Source organism: Pongo abelii, chromosome 10 (genome assembly GCF_028885655.2).
Source record: "Pongo abelii isolate AG06213 chromosome 10, NHGRI_mPonAbe1-v2.0_pri, whole genome shotgun sequence".
NCBI lineage: Eukaryota > Metazoa > Chordata > Mammalia > Primates > Hominidae > Pongo > Pongo abelii.
The window spans coordinates 76,103,089-76,119,403 of NC_071995.2; the positions used below are offsets into that span (position 1 = coordinate 76,103,089).

The 16,315-nt window shown below is 35.4% G+C and overlaps 1 protein-coding gene across 9 annotated transcripts in view; it reads left to right on the forward strand.

Moving 5' to 3' along the window:
* The window catches only part of NAV3 (neuron navigator 3), a 924,032-nt gene that overhangs the window by 623,858 nt on the left and 283,859 nt on the right, over positions 1-16,315 (forward strand). The gene's annotated exons all lie outside the window — the stretch shown is intronic.

Sequence of the window (16,315 nt, forward strand, 5' to 3'; positions counted from 1 at the left end):
AGGTAATACATCAGATATGGACAAAGAAGAAATTCAAGATAAGGATATTCTATGAAAGTAAATTAGTTTCTGTCTCAATGCAATTAAAAAGAAAGTAGTCAACCTAAATATTGACATGCGCAATGGTTATTTGAAATTACTACACATTTGCTTTGGGGGAATATGTTTTTAAATGTAAATCATGAGTAAGCATATTCCATTGATCATAATAATGATGACTTATATTGTATAGCTCATTTTGCTTTTGCGTATGTTTTCTATTACAGTTAATCCTCACAATAATCCTATGAGATAGGCAGGGTAGATAAGGATATGATCCTAGCATTGAAGAAAAGACTCAAGATCCAGTAGTTAGTGTTGGAACTTGGAAGAAAGCCCAGAATTTCTGACTCCAGGCTCCATACTTTCCACTTCTGAAACCCTTCAAAAATTTAACTTTACTTTTTTGAAGGGTGGGGGGAATGATGGGGAGGGTGAAAGGTTGGAAAAAAACCAAGATTGACTTATGTCTGCTTCTCTAACTAGTGAGAATTTTTACTTCTTGTGTCTTGCATGTTGAATGAATGTTTTAGACCATATTTCACATATCCTTTGAAGGTCAACTTTAATCATAGGAATAGGTTTATAAGAAGGGAAATTCTCTAAAATTTGGTTTAGAGGCTTGAACTTGAAATTTGGGTCTGATTTAAAATCTTTGACTTTTATTCATTATCTTATATTTATATATAAACCGTATAAGTTCATATAGTGAGCAGTCTGTATGTTTTCTGTTTTTATTTTTATTTTCCTTTAGCTAATATATTCCAATAATTTGTAAGAGATTCAAATGGAATCCTTAGCATTTTAACAATTGTGCATTCCAGCAATTGTGGTGCATTACAAATGAAAGGATTTTAGGATGAAATGGGGGGGGGGGTTAGGGTGGCTGTTAATGCGATGACTTCTGAGTCTCCATGCTCTCTTAGTGCTCACGTGGTCGGCTCATTATTTGAGCAGTATCGCTTTGCGGTTTGACAAGGCTACGCAGCAGCAGCCACTGTTAGCTGATGGTCTTGCAGGTATGTGGATCTAGCTCCTACCCGTGGTGATGTGGAGCTACAGCATGTCACTGGAGAGACACCAACTGCAGAAAGCTGATACGTAATTGTGTATGATTGGAATACAAAATGAAACCATCAAAGTGTCCTTAGCAAATAGCAAACTAGATGACAGATCTCACCAATATGTTTTGCTATAATTTATTGTAATTTTAAAATTTTCAGGTATTTATGAAAATGGGATGCCCTCTAGTGGGGATCAACAGAATCTTCCAAGTAGTTTAATACTTGCTTAGAGTTGATGTAAAAAGAAGGAAAGAAAGTTGTTGAAAAAACAAATATTTTTTGAAAGTTGCTTACTTTTTCCTGGAAATTTCTCTACTGCTCCCTGTCAACTGATGGCTAGATTAGTACTCTCTGTGCGCTGCATTTTTATTTCAATTACTTTTCACAGAGGCTTTTGAACACAGCAGGCAGTGTGTTCTCTCTCAGCTTCCAAATTCTGTTTTTAGCCTAAGTGAAAGTAAACCATCCCTTTGCCACTTGTTTCTAAATTAATTAATTAATTAATTATAACCTGTCTTGAAACAACTTTGAGGTAGATATCTATCTTTGTCACTAACAATTTAAAGTATTTAAAACATAGGAATGAATGCTTTGCAAGGAGCATTGTGGTAGGCAATGCTTACCTTACCTTATGCCTCTTACCTTCCTTTACCTCCCAAGCCTCTCTTTACAAAGCATTTCTTCCTAGCGAGAGAGGCTTGGGAGGTAAGGGAAGATATAGATAGATAGATAGATAGATAGATACATACATACATACATAGATACATAGATAGATACATAGATATATAGATACATAGATAGATATAGATATAGATATGCCATGGCTGTTTTATTACTTTTCACTTACATTAAAATAGCATATTCTTTACATTGAAAGACAGTTTAAGGTATTAGAATTAAATCTCTTGTAATTTGTGAACAGCATTCCATCCATGCCAGTGGTTCTCAAACATTAGCACAGTTCAGAATCACCTGGCGGACTTTTTAAAACTCAATTGTTGAGCCCCACTACCAGTCTCGGATTCAGTAGATCTAGGATGGGGCCTGGTAAGTTGCATTTGTAACAAGTTCCTAGATGATTCTGATGCTTTGGTCAAGAAACTGCATTTTGAGAACTACGGTCTACGCTAAACCAATCTTTCCATCAGTCCATTTTTCTCTGTTACTTGTTGGAAAGTGAGGAGAAATACTCAGGCCAGAAGCCTGGAAACTCTGAACTGCTAAGGCTTAAACAGATTTATTCTCTTTTACCTTTGTGTTTTATTAACAGTATTTTCTTATGCATATTTATAGCATGTTACTTGGTCTTTGGAGGATGGTAGCTGATTTTACTTTGAATGTACTTGCACAATTTACATCAATTTATCAGACTGATACAAGAAGAAGGTAAAAGAATCTCAAGTATTCTCACTTGTTTTCTTAGAAAAGGGTGGAGATGGACAGTTTTCATAACTGTTTTTTAAAACATACTCTGTGGTATTAATATTTAGATTTTAGTTCAGATTGTCACCAGCATTATTAGACTTCACAAACTGTTAAGATGAATTCCCCATGGAGCTCTCTGTTAGTACTAGATGTTGCAGCAGTCAAATAAAGGAGACTTTTCTCCATATTTTGAGATGGATATAAGATGTAACAGAAATAAGGTAGAAGGCTGGAGTTAAGAAAGGCTCATAAATAAAACATTTCCTTTTGTATAAGCTGAGAGTATAAATCTTGAGACAGAAAGTATGGGTTCTATGTATCACTTACTGTTGCCACCTTGGGAAAATACTTCACCTCTCTGTTGTAGAATCTTCATCTTTAAAAATGGAATAGTGGTACCCTCCTCTTAGGGAGCGTTAAGGATTGAATGAGTTAAATTATTTAAAGTATTTAAAATAGTGCTTACTGTCAACACTGTTATTAGTAGACACTACATCTTGGAGAAAGAATGTTATGTAGCCCTTGTCATATTGCTGGTAGCAGTGGAAATGCAATTAAAGTGAAATAAAATTTAAGTTACCACCAGATTGTGTCTTATAATTATAATAGCCAATTCCTTTTTCAAAAATATATATAATATCATTTTTTTGTAGAAGAAAAGATCATTAGTCAGGCCCCATGCATTTAAGACCAGGTAGCTGGTTCTTCATTATATATTTTATTTCTGCCAGAGTGTTTGATTGACTGTCTATATTGACCATGAGGTTGCCCAGTATGACTGCATCACTAAAGGTTAGAGAAGGAAAATGCTGGAAGGGCACGGTGACTCATACCTGTAATCCCAGCACTTTGGGAGGCTGAGGTGAGCATACTGCCTGAGGTCAGGAGTTCAAGAGCAGTCTGGCCAACATGGTGAAACCCCATCTCTACTAAAAATACACAAAAATTAGCCAGACGTGGTGGTGTGCGCCTGTAATCCCAGCTACTCGGGAGATTGAGGGGAGGGAATTGCTTGAATCAGGGAGGTAGAGGTTGTAGTGAGCCGAGACTGCGCCACTGCACTCCAGTTTGGGTGACAGGGCTAGGCTCCGCCTCAAAAAAAAAAAAAAAAAAAAAAGAGAGGGAAGGAAAATGCTGACTCAGTTTCCAAAGTATTCAGTACATTTGGAACAGCAAGAAAGATTAGAGAACAACACATACGGCTTTAAATGAATGCTGAGGGGTTCTCACAATGATGATCTGGACACGAACTAGGTAGCTAGAATGCCAAAGGATAAGGGAGATGGAGGAAAGATGAGGCAGTCATCATTGCAGAGAACCCCTAGTAGGATTTCAAAATTGTCTGACCTGTTCCCGACGCCCTCCTTCCCTTCCTCATTAAGGAAAACCTATGTGCCTTATCCTTGTTGGTATTGCCCGTGGTGCCAAGCACAGTACTGCTCAATAAATGTTGGCAGGTTTGATTTGACTATGAATGACATGGTTTGTGTTATGGCCTCAGATTTTTCTCTATTAAAAAACTGCATGTAAAGAAAAATCAGAACATACTGTAGTTAGCATAGTAAATCCTACCTTTTCTTTTCCTATCAACTTACCTGTATTTCTGTTCATCTAAAAATTTCCTATTTCCAATCTAATAACAGAGATATGTAACTAGATTCTAAGCTAGTGAATTGTGGCTACAATTTTAAACAGATAAATGCAGTTGCAAATGAAAATATTAATGTAATTTCAGCTCTGATAAAAATCTGAAATTGAGTTAAAGGGTGCACTTGATATCTGCATAACAAAGTGTCACGGGGATGGGTAGGGGTAGGTGCCAGAGAGTTCAGGAGGTCGATGTTGATTATTTGTCCCATCTGGCTTTACGGTCAAAAGAAGTACAGTAGCCTGCTGTGGTGAATTCTCTGTTTGGGTAGGAAATAACTCTCAGAGTACTTGAAAAGTTAAATGCAGTAATAATGATATTTATGCATATCAATGTAGTTTATTCATTTTGCCTGAAGACAGCTAATCTCTTCATATGAAATATATCATTAGTAATATGTTAGATATACCAGGATTTTAATATATTGATTAAGGACTTGTATTCTTTGCAACTAAAATCAAACCTTTTTAAAAAATAATTAGGAGATATGTATATTTTCTTAAAACCTAAAAACAAATTTTTAGAGTTCCATTCCATTAGCCTATCAAAGCCACCACATTGCATAGCCCTGGCTGCATCATGGACAGGGACATGTCACTGACCCTATAAGCTATAAGCCAGTCTTTATTAAGTGTCTGCTAAGTGGGAGACACCAGTGTCTAGCTAATCCAAACCAGAAATTTGTATTTATCCACCTTGAGTCAAATCTGTTTCACTTTCAAGTCTTGCTGATTCTACTCCTAAATATGGCTTTTCTATATCCCCACACCTTTGGTTTTCTGTATCCCTACCTCATCATCTTTCGCCCAGACTCTTTTTATAACCTTATTTTTATTTATTTATTTACTTATTTATTTTTATTTTCTTTTAAGATGGAGTCTTATTCTTTTGCTCGGCTGCGGTGTAGTGGCGTGATCTCGGCTCATTGCAACTTCTGCCTGCCTGGTTCAAGCGATTCTCCTGCTGCAGCCTCTCAAGTAGCTGAGATTACAGGCACCTGCCACCACGGCCAGCTTTTTTTTTTTTTTTTTGTATTATTAGTAGTAATGGGGTTTCACCATTTTGGCCAGGCTGGTCTTGAACTCCTGACCTCAAGTTATATGCCTGCCTCGGCCTCCCAAAGTGCTGGGATTACAGGCATGAGCCACCATGCCTGGTCTATAAACTTTATTTTTAAATGAATGATTTTCATTGTTATTAGACTATTAAAATAAAATAACGTGTAAAGTTCTACAGGTAAACAAACAAGAGCAGTCCTATCCCTAGCTCCTCTCCAACAAAAAGAATGAATTTCTACCCACTTAGCAGTTTCTTATGGTGATTATTTTTGTATTTCCAAGTAATATGCTTTAATATCCTACTTTATGAAATTTAGAGACTATCTATTGACTTTTTAGGATGATATATAAGGAATTTGCTTCTTTATAACCCCCTTCTTCTCTGTACTACCCCCAATATACCTACATTATAATTTTCAGTAAAATCTATATTGTTTTCATTATTCCCATGTAAATATTATTCACCACTAGACCAATACTATCCTATGATTAAAGTCCCTTTCTTAAAGAGAGTTTGTTGTTTTTTTCCATAGAGCTAATAATTGCCTCACTTTTTTATTGTATAATTTATGTTGACTTTATGGCTACATTTACCTTTTTCTTTTTTTTAACAGTTTCCAACAGATCGGTAAAATCCGTCCCTATACAATTTTCCTTATAATCCAATTCTCATACAGTATATCGGTTTTATTATTTCCCTAGTGTCAACAATCCTAGAATCATTTCTCTTTGTTCCAATGTAAAATGATTGCTCTCTAGATCTGTTCCATAACAGTTAGACTGAACTTTCCTTATCATCACCTGAAAATGTCTTTGCCTCTGTCTTACATTTGGTCACCTGTTTGTTGGATTCCATTATTTTCACTTCTGATAGCCGCCTAACAAGGGATGTATGAAAATAATTTTTACTTTTAGAATGTTTTTGTATAATGTATCCTTATTTTATTATCTCAACTGTTGGAAAGTTTGTCTAGGCATAGAATTTGAGATTGAAAATCAATTTCCTCCAGAATTTCATAGGAATTTCTCTATATCGTCTAGTTGCAATGTCGCTGTAGAGACTTGTGATGTCATTATAATTTCTGATCCTTTGAAGGTAACTTGAACTTTTTAAGTTTGTTTCTTTGTGCCCCACCCTACTGAAGCTTTTAGAATATTCTTTTTATCCCTGATGTTGTTATCAATTTTTATCTTCTTAATCGTGATGAACACTTTGAAAATTCTTTCTTGTAATTTTTTTCTTATCTGATTTTTTGGAACTAGTATTTTTTTGACATTTGACTTACTGAATCCTCTAATATGACTATATTTTTCTATTATTGCTCATCTTTTTCAGTTTTGATCTCCCTTCCAATAAACCTTCTCAATTTATCCTTCCAGCCTTTTAACTTTAAAAAGTCAATCACATTTTTAATTTACCATACTTCTACTTAATCCCTAGATCTTCCAATATATGTGTGTGTATTTGTGTGTGTGTAGGTGTAAGTGTGCATGCGTGCATGTGTGTGTATGTATCATTCATTTTCTTCTGCATCCTCTGAGGAATGCAACTTCTCATTTCTAGCCCAGGGTATTAATTTTAATTTCCCTGAAGATCTCTTATGCTTCGGCTTTGTCTGTATTTTATTCTGGCTTCTTTTTATCTGTCTATTTTGGTATCTCCATTTTATTTCAGAGAATTTTATCAAATCCCCGGTAAACCTCAATTCTCTGTATCAAGCATGAGACAATAAAAATCTACTTGGAAGCGTCCAGGCATGGTGGCTCACTCCTGTAATCCCAGCACGTTGGGAGGCCCAGGCAGGTGATCACAAGGTCAGGAGATCGAGACCATCCTGGCTAACATGATGAAGCTCCATCTCTACTAAAAATACAAAAAATTAGCCAGACGTGGTGGCGGGCGCCTGTAGTCCCAGCTACTTGGGAGGCTGAGGCAGGAGAATGGTGTGAACCCGGGAGAAGGAGCTTGCAGTGAGCCGAGATCGCGCCACTGCACGCCAGCCTGGGTGACAGAGCGAGACTCTATCTCAAATAATAATAATAATAATGATCTACTTGGAAACTGTGTGTGTGTGTGTGTGTGCATGCACATAATTGTTAATGTCTTTTGTGATTCATTATAGGCCATCCTATAATGATGGCCAGCTAATTGATTCACTGGTTTCCATGAGTGTCAATATCTGTTGATCTTAGGGATGATCATTGTTGTCAAAGACAGATTTTTTTAAATCTGACTGGAGTGAGGGTGGAGGATATGAAATCTTATATTCCTGAAGGAGAGGGTGCCTGGGAAGCGAAGTCAGTTGCTGGGGTCTCAACATAAGTATACATGATTTTATTTAATCTTTTTGTTTTCATTTCCATGGCTTTACCTTTTGTCTTCCTGATAACCCTAAGTCCGGATTTTCCCTAAAATATGTCCTGGCTTTTGATGCGAGAATGGATAGGCTGGCAGTAATATAACTCATGAATTTGGTTCATCCTACCTTCCATTTGATCTGATGCTCATACTTTCTGAGCCATTCTGGGATTCTGTGGGAAAATCTGTTTGCATTACTCTGTCTCCCTCTGCAGGCTTCTGTGGGTCCATCTTCCTTTACTACTCTGCTACATGTGTAGCATTCTTTCATCTGCATTCCATACTCATATATTGTGGTCATGGAAGATAGAATTTGAGTTAAGATTTTTTGTTCTTGCTGTCCTGTGGGCAATTTCTTAGTAAATACAGGGCAGAAAACTATTTTATCATCTAGAATACAGAAGTCTTGTAAGTAATCTGTCTTTACTTCTTGACTCTAAACTTGACTCTAAACTCCATAGGTGCACTCAAGTTCAAGTTTAGTAACAGAAGCGTGGCTGTCATTTTCATGTTCCCTACATGAAAATAAACTTTCACCTAAAAATCTTAATAAAGCCTTCTTAGCTTTAGATATTATTGCTTTTTACCCAACCTTTACCTGATTCCTGGCCTCTTCCTCTAGTCTTTCCATGTGCCCCTTCCCCATGCTCTGGCCAAATAGAATTATTCAAAATTCTCTTAAATCATGAGGCTATTTCATAGCTCTGTTCCTTTGTAGATGTAATTATTTCTGCATATTCTGCATGGAATATGCTTTCCCCTTCTTTCTGGTTGTCGAAGCTCATCCTTTTATGTGTCATTTCTCAATCATCATTCTTCTGTAACCTTCATAGTTATGTTTTACTTTTTGCTATTTTTATTTAAACTAATTTTCTCTTAAAAATGGAATAAATTGACTTCATAAGGGACCTTTTTTTCTGAAGTTAAGTGGGAGCTATTTTGTGATTTTTACTAAGATGTTAAATTACTTGATCAGATTTGCATTTTAAAGCAATCACTATCTGTAGTATATAGAATAGTATAATGCTTAGCCTGCCTACACTCAGAAACTGTTTATAGGACTGTTAGAGCAATTGAGTGAGAGATGATGAGAAGCGACCCAGGGCAATGATAGTAGCAATGGAGGAGTGGAAGGGTCAAGAGATGTTAAGGAGATAAAATTATAAAATTAACAGCACTGGGCCAGAGATTGAATGAGAATGAAAGAAAAAAAGTAAAAGGAAATTATCAGACTTCACTTTATGTTTACTTTATAATTTACTTGCCTTCATAGACCATCCACTGATCTTATAGGGTAGTCAACTCATTAATATTCACTTTTAAATCAAACTCCAAAGTTGAGATTTTTGAAAAACTTCATACAGTGTCAGCCTTAACCTTGATGTGAATATTGAGGTGAACTATCTATACAGACTAAGGTGAACTAGCTAGATGGTGAATGTATTACATATATTGTGATTATATGATGTTACCCAAAACTTTTAATGGATTCAGTTCATAATTATACCACATGAGCTATTGAGATTTCTAGAAGGTCTTCAGGAGTCATGAGATTGGACTCATTCACAAATCTTTCGGTCATACCAGTTCTGTAAAAACAACTGCAGATCCAGTCTGATCAACTTTTCAAAACGTCTAAAAATAGTATGTATTGTGTCTTAATCCCACACTGTCATTTTGCAACCTTCTTTGTCCAATGTTACCTACCATTTTTGAATTTTTGAGTCTTAAAACTGTGGTGTATAAAATTATATCTTTGAAAAAATATGTAACTTCACCTTTTAAGCCTCCTTCTCTGTATGGTAGGAGAAAATGTATTTCTCTCAATTCAAAGTAACATAATAACTTTTGGTTTAAAACTCAGTGTTTGAGGACCAGGCTCATTCAGTTCCAGATTCTTCCTTTTCTTTCTGCAGTGATAGCTTGGGGAGGGTTGTTGATTGTGATTACTTATTATCACGGCACCAGGGGTGACACAGCTTGCTCATTGCCACTGCTACCCACCAAGGCTGCTGTCTGATGAGTGCCCAAAGGTAGGATGCCTGTCATGCATAACTTGAGTTATTTTAACCTATCCTCACATCTTCTGTGCCCTTTTTGCTTTTCTGTACCAGCTCCATGCATCCTTCCTGTCCTGATTTCAAGTGCTCTCTAGGATCACTTCTTTCTTCCAGAAAATTCCATATGGCTTTTAGGGGATTAGAAAAAAACATGTATGCTTTCCTATACTGTTGTGGTCAATGTTGTCCTTTGCGATTACATTCTCAGGTCCAAATGCTACTTTGAAACTCAGTCCAGAGAGGTAACCTCTTCAGTCTGTTCTAGGGCTCCTTTTCCTTCTAATTCTCTTCCCTATACTAGTTTTTCTTTTTGTGGGAAAAGCACTTACCGCACTGATCACCCTTCCCTAAGATATGATTTCTTGTTGCACTTTATATGCTTAGTCTTTTGCTGCTTTTTAAGATGTAGAAGTCCAGTTATTATCATAGAAACCCTTGGTCTTCAACACAATTCCTGTTATGGCTTAGAAGAACCTATTTAACTTTACAAAGCCAGTAATTTGAATATACCAGGCAGCAGTGCTTATAGAAATGTAATGCTACTGCTTGAATGTTGAAGGAAAACAGTAATGTTTTAAATAAGTACAGGGTTAAAATTAGCTCAGCTAATATTTTTAAATCCTCTGATTATATTCATAATATTTTCTATCAGGTTACAGATTAGTGTGTTTTTATTCAAACAGAGTTTTAACTTCAATGAAGAGGCAGTCTTTCCCCTATCACTTCTCCATACTGCTTCTATTATTTAGGATTACTTAAAAATAAGGAATTTATCCCATTGAAACACATATACCTCTATGTAGTGTATGGAATAACAAAAATAGTTATAATCATTTTTATATAACTGAGTGGTAGGTTACTTATAAAATATTAACCAAACGCTAAAATAAATAATTTTTACAAATGTAGGAGCAGCTTGCTGTGACAGACAAAGATAGCATGTAATACTGTCAGTAGTAAAAAAAAATCATGAATGTTTAGGACTTCAAGGAAAATCAGAGTAGATCTTTTTCTGATGTTGTTTCTTCATAGCAGGTTCACTGCTCAAAAGAAATATGGTATCATATATGTTGGCTTCTATTTCATCCTCATATTTATAGTGAAAAATGAGCACTGTAAGAGAAATATCATAGAGGCAAATGATGAAGCTACCAGGTCATTACAACTTCCTGCAATTTTCCTTAATTAGTTAGGTAAACTATATTTGGATGAATATCTACGATTTAAGACTTTAACAATAATAATGGTTTACAATATTAATAAACTTCTCATGGTTAATGGAAATGTATTTCATATTAAAGCAGTGAGCTAATAATAACAATATTTAACATGTAGCAAATACATATTTTAAGTGAAAGTCCATATTCCAAAGTATACATTCATTAAATCCTCACAATAATTCCATTGGTTGAGCTATTAGTCTGTTTTCACACTGCTATAAAGATATACCTGAGACTGGGTAACTTATAAGGAAAAGAGGTTTAATAGACTCACAGTTCTGCAGGCTCCAAAGGTAGCATGGCTGGGGAGGCCTCAGGAAACTTACAGTCACGGTGGAAGGTGAAGGAGAAGCAAGCTCATCTTACGTGGTGGGAGCCAGAGGCAGAGAGAGAGACAAGGGGGATGTGCTGTGCACTTTCAAAAAAGCCAGATCTCCCATCAGAGAAATGCAAATCAAAACCACAATGAGATACCATCTCACACCAGTTAGAATGGCGATCATTAAAAAGTCAGGAAACAACAGGTTCTGGAGAGGATGTGGAGAAATAGGGACACTTTGACACTGTTGGTGGGACTGTAAACTAGTTCAACCATTGTGGAAGTCAGTGTGGCGATTCCTCAGGGATCTAGAACTAGAAATTCCATTCGACCCAGCCATCCCATTACTGGGTATATACCCAAAGGACTATAAATCATGCTGCTATAAAGACACATGCACACGTATGTTTATTGCGGCATTATTCACAGTAGCGAAGACTTGGAACCAACCCAAATGTCCAACAATGATAGACTGGATTAAGAAAATGTGGCACATATACACCATGGAATACTATGCAGCCATAAAAAATGATGAGTTCATGTCCTTTGTAGGGACATGGATGAAATTGGAAATCATCATTCTCAGTAAACTATCACAAGAACAAAAAACCAAACACCGCATATTCTCACTCATAGGTGGGAATTGAACAATGAGAACACATGGACACAGGAAGGGGAACATCACACTCTGGGGACTGTTGTGGGGTGGGGGGAGGGGGGAGAGATAGCATTAGGAGATATACCTAATGCTAGATGAAGAGTTAGTGGGTGCAGCGCACCAGCATGGCACATGTATACATATGTAACTTACCTGCACATTGTGCACATGTACCATAAAACCTAAAGTATAATAATAATAATAATAATAAAAGATACATAATCAATATAGAAAAAAAAGAAAAAAAAAGCCAGATCTCATGAGAACTCTATCAGAACAGCAAGGGGAGAATTCTGCCCCCATGATTCAGTCACCTCCCACCAGGCCCCTCCTCCGATACTGGGAATTACAATTCGACATGTGATTTGGGTGGGGACACAGAGCTAAACTGTATCAGTAGGTTATAATATTATTGCCATCTTACAGATGAGAATACTGTGGAATTTAGAGAAAATAAATGTTCAGTCAAAGTCTGCACAAATATTAAGTGGCAGAGCAGACATTCCAACAATGTGAATTGTTCCTCAAAGAATACATGCTATTGCATAATAGGCCCAAAAATTCATACTGATAAATGTAAAATATACCATGATACCTTTGATTTTTATCACTTTTAATTATGGTAAATGAATGATTATGCATGCAATTGTACTAGAATTTCTAAGTAGCCCTCTTGTAAATGCAATCTCACTAATTCTTCTAAATTTCTTGAGATAAAATTATTAGATGGGATGATATTTATATTCATCACGTTGAAGTTCATCAAAACAGTTGAAGAAGACTGGCTTCAGATGTCTAGAGAGAAATTGTATTGGAAGCTTTAGCCAGAACATTCATGATTAAAATCCTCAATGACCCTTTTACAAAAATTACCAAACACTGAATTATCATTAGTTTGATATTGTTCCCAATTATACCAATTTCTTCACTAAAAAAACTATAATTAATTCATAGCATAAGCCTGAAAAATACATTACTGCACATTTTGTAACTCATTCAGCTGAAACTAAAAGGTTAAATACTGTGATTATTATTTTTGTGATAATGAACTGAGGGCAATTTTGGAGTTCAAATCCAATTTCAGGACCAGATTTCACCATCCTGTTGTATTTATTTAAAGATCACATTCTAATGACAGTTGACAAGGTTGTTTGTATTCTCTCTCATCACAGCATTACAGTAAATTTATTGATGAGTTTTAAATACGTTTATATACCAAGTGTCCTTTGCTTGAAGTCTCCTTAAAGACACAACTCATTTTTCCACCTTTGTATTCAACTTACACATGTACAATTTTGAAAGAGAGAAGTATGTTTGTATATAATATTTGAAAATATATTTACATGTTACTTTGTAGTTTTTGAAATATTTCACCATCTAGATTATAATATCCTTTTGGAAGGCACTGGTTTTCCCTCTCTTGTCATTTCCTTGGAGGGTCTCAAGTATCTTTTACGTATGGAAGACACAGCTGTTTATTAGAAGGAACAAATAAAGTGTACAGCAATTATTTTTAAATTTGCATTAAATTTCTTTATATAGTCATTGCTCTCACTAATCGCAGCTGAAGTTAGAACTATGGCCTGAGCAAAGTTTCAGATATTAGAGATGCTGGACATATCAAAGCCCTTAAGCTTGGGATTCCTCTGGAAGAAATTCTGGATCAAACAAAAAATGATTTGTGAGCTAAAACACAGGTATTACCAACAAGGTATCTTGAAGCCAACTAGCTGGCCTCCCATTTGTTTTCTCACCTAAGTCCCGGGATGAATTTGGATAAAGGCTAAGGAACTGTTGACATGCACTTGGAGAATGAAAGTATTCTTATTTTCACTTTCAGTTCATATCATTTTGTTTTTTATTTAAACAAATATTTGTGTATAATTAATGTCATCATAAAACAAAACCAGTGCAATACAGTTTGATGGAAGTGGTGTCACAATAGAGACATTACAGGCCTGGATGAGAATATGACAGCCTTAATCTTTTATTTAGATTTCCCTGAGTTCAGATGGCAGACAGATTCACAACACCTGTGAATTGGAAGGCAGGCAGAGTTAGTGATAGGAGTAGTGTCAGAAGCAATTACTACAATTTCTTTAGTCTTCTGATGCCAGCCTTCTCAATTTTCTTAACCTTTGTTAAATTATAACTTTAACAAGTATTTGTTGGAAAGCTATCACAGCAAAATAAAACTAGATGCCATGTGATGATAATAATAGCAAGCATGTTTTTTCATGACTAGCTTTGTGACAGATGCTTTACAAGTGCTATCTTATTTAGTCCTGGCACAATCCTATAATGTAAGTATTATCTTTCTCCTTGTGTTACAACAAGACTTTTTTTTACAAGAGGAATCTGAAGGTTAAGTAACTTGTCCAGGGTTTCACTGGTAGTAAGTGGTCTCAAGTCAGATCTGTCTGACTCCAGAACTCATTCTCCTCACCCTTGTGAATCCTTTTTCAACCCATGGCCCCACTCTTTGCCTATGGACAGATCAGCACAACTCAAGTCTGAATCAACCTGAAGTTTCTACTAGAAGGCCAAAACAATTCTATCATTTAAATGATGTGTTAGGAAGGGGAGTGTGCTCAATGTTTTAAATTCTAAACAGTATGAAATCCTTCCAAAAAATGTATGATCATACGAATATAATCAAATCTTAACAGAGAAAAATTATTACCAAATAAAAGCATCCACCTAAAAATCATGTATTTGTATGCTAATTCAGGAGACAGTTACGCAAGTAATTTTTCTTACCCTTCAATATCTTCAACATAGAGATCATGGATATTAATAAAAGGAGATGCAATTTTGCTCTCACATATATTTTTCTTATGCAATGGGATGCCTCCAATTGTTTACATCTTTCAAGAAACTTAATCACCACCAGATATGTACTAGTCTTCTGATGCCAGTAGGACTACTTTGTATTTTCTAATAGAAAGGAACACTTTTTCTTCTGTATTGTAATCTTGTGATATTTAGACCCAAGATTCATTCAAAACACTTAGCAGCCCCATTTTTAGGTTTTTGCCACATAACAATACTAGCATATGAGTTCAGAAAGGTACATATATCAGGCTGTCTCTTGCAACTTTAGATATAATAGAAACACATTTAAACAAGTCAAATATCTATCAACTGGGGGATTGATATATATAATGCAATATTTAAAATAGATGGACATACATGAAATGGCTCTTAGAAAAGCTGTTAAAATATTGTTACGTATAAATCTGAAACTACAAAATAATATGTAAAATTTGAACCAAATTTGGTTAAAAATGTTATCTCGTGTGTGTGTGTGTGTGTGTGTGTGTGTGTGTGTTCTGTGGTATAGTGTGAAGTGGGGTGTAGACACATCAATTCAAGAACTCTTCATACCAAATTATTCAAAAATGTACAGGGTTGAAAATTGTGGGGAGACTTTCACTTTTTAGTTTCTATACTTCTGATTTATTATTATTACTTTTTTAAATGTGAATTTGCTTTGTTAGAAATGTTTAAAAAGTTTTCAACATGCTTGGCATTTAGTGTTCATGACTATAAAATGCAACTTACCTTTTCAGCCTAATTTTCCCTAATTTTAGACATTCTGCCTCAATTACAGATTTTACAGCTGTGTCCTAGATTTCTTTGCCTGTCGGCTTTTCTATACATCATACCCACTGCAAGGAAGGTCCTTCTCCTCACTTCTCATGCTTAGGTTCTATGTTATTTCCAGTTCTAATTCCAGTGCTTCTAATAATAATTTTAACAAGCATATTTCTTATTTTCTTTCTTCTATTCTCATTTCAAATATTTCATTTTTCTGTTACATCACATCATAATCTGCCTTGTAATAAATTCACTAATATATGCATATGTACCACCCATGAAGCTGAAATCTTCATGCTTATTTTTCCCTTACAATTAGTAAGTATTCTATTCAATTGAAAAAATGAACGTTTTATTTTTGTAAAATTTTTGTAGAGTTTCAGCTTTTCTGTATATCATGATCTGCTGTTGAAGAGACACCTCTATTCTATGTCAAATTGTCAATTTTGTGCCTTACAATCCACTTCTGAATTCTACATTTTAATTTCTGTGTAATAACTCCATTTGCTGCCTCTATTCTCTCATATAAACACATTTCAAGAGGCTTAAATGGAAGATGACAATCCAAATAAAATAGGAAGGTATTTGTAATTATCTCATAAAATGATGCCAAAATCTTGTCACATACAGTATCTAACATGACAAATTCAATAGTCTTCTCAGAGAAACACAATTTTTTATAGTAATGTTTCTATGTACATCAGTCCAGGTGGGTTTCTTTTAGATGAACAGGCAAGATTGTTTTCAAAATGATAGAAATAATAAAGAGACAGAAAACACAAACTGACTTGCAATGGGAGTTTCCTCAGTAGTCATCCCAGAGGGAAGTTTTGCTTTGTCACAAGTGACTAGCCCTTAATTTTGA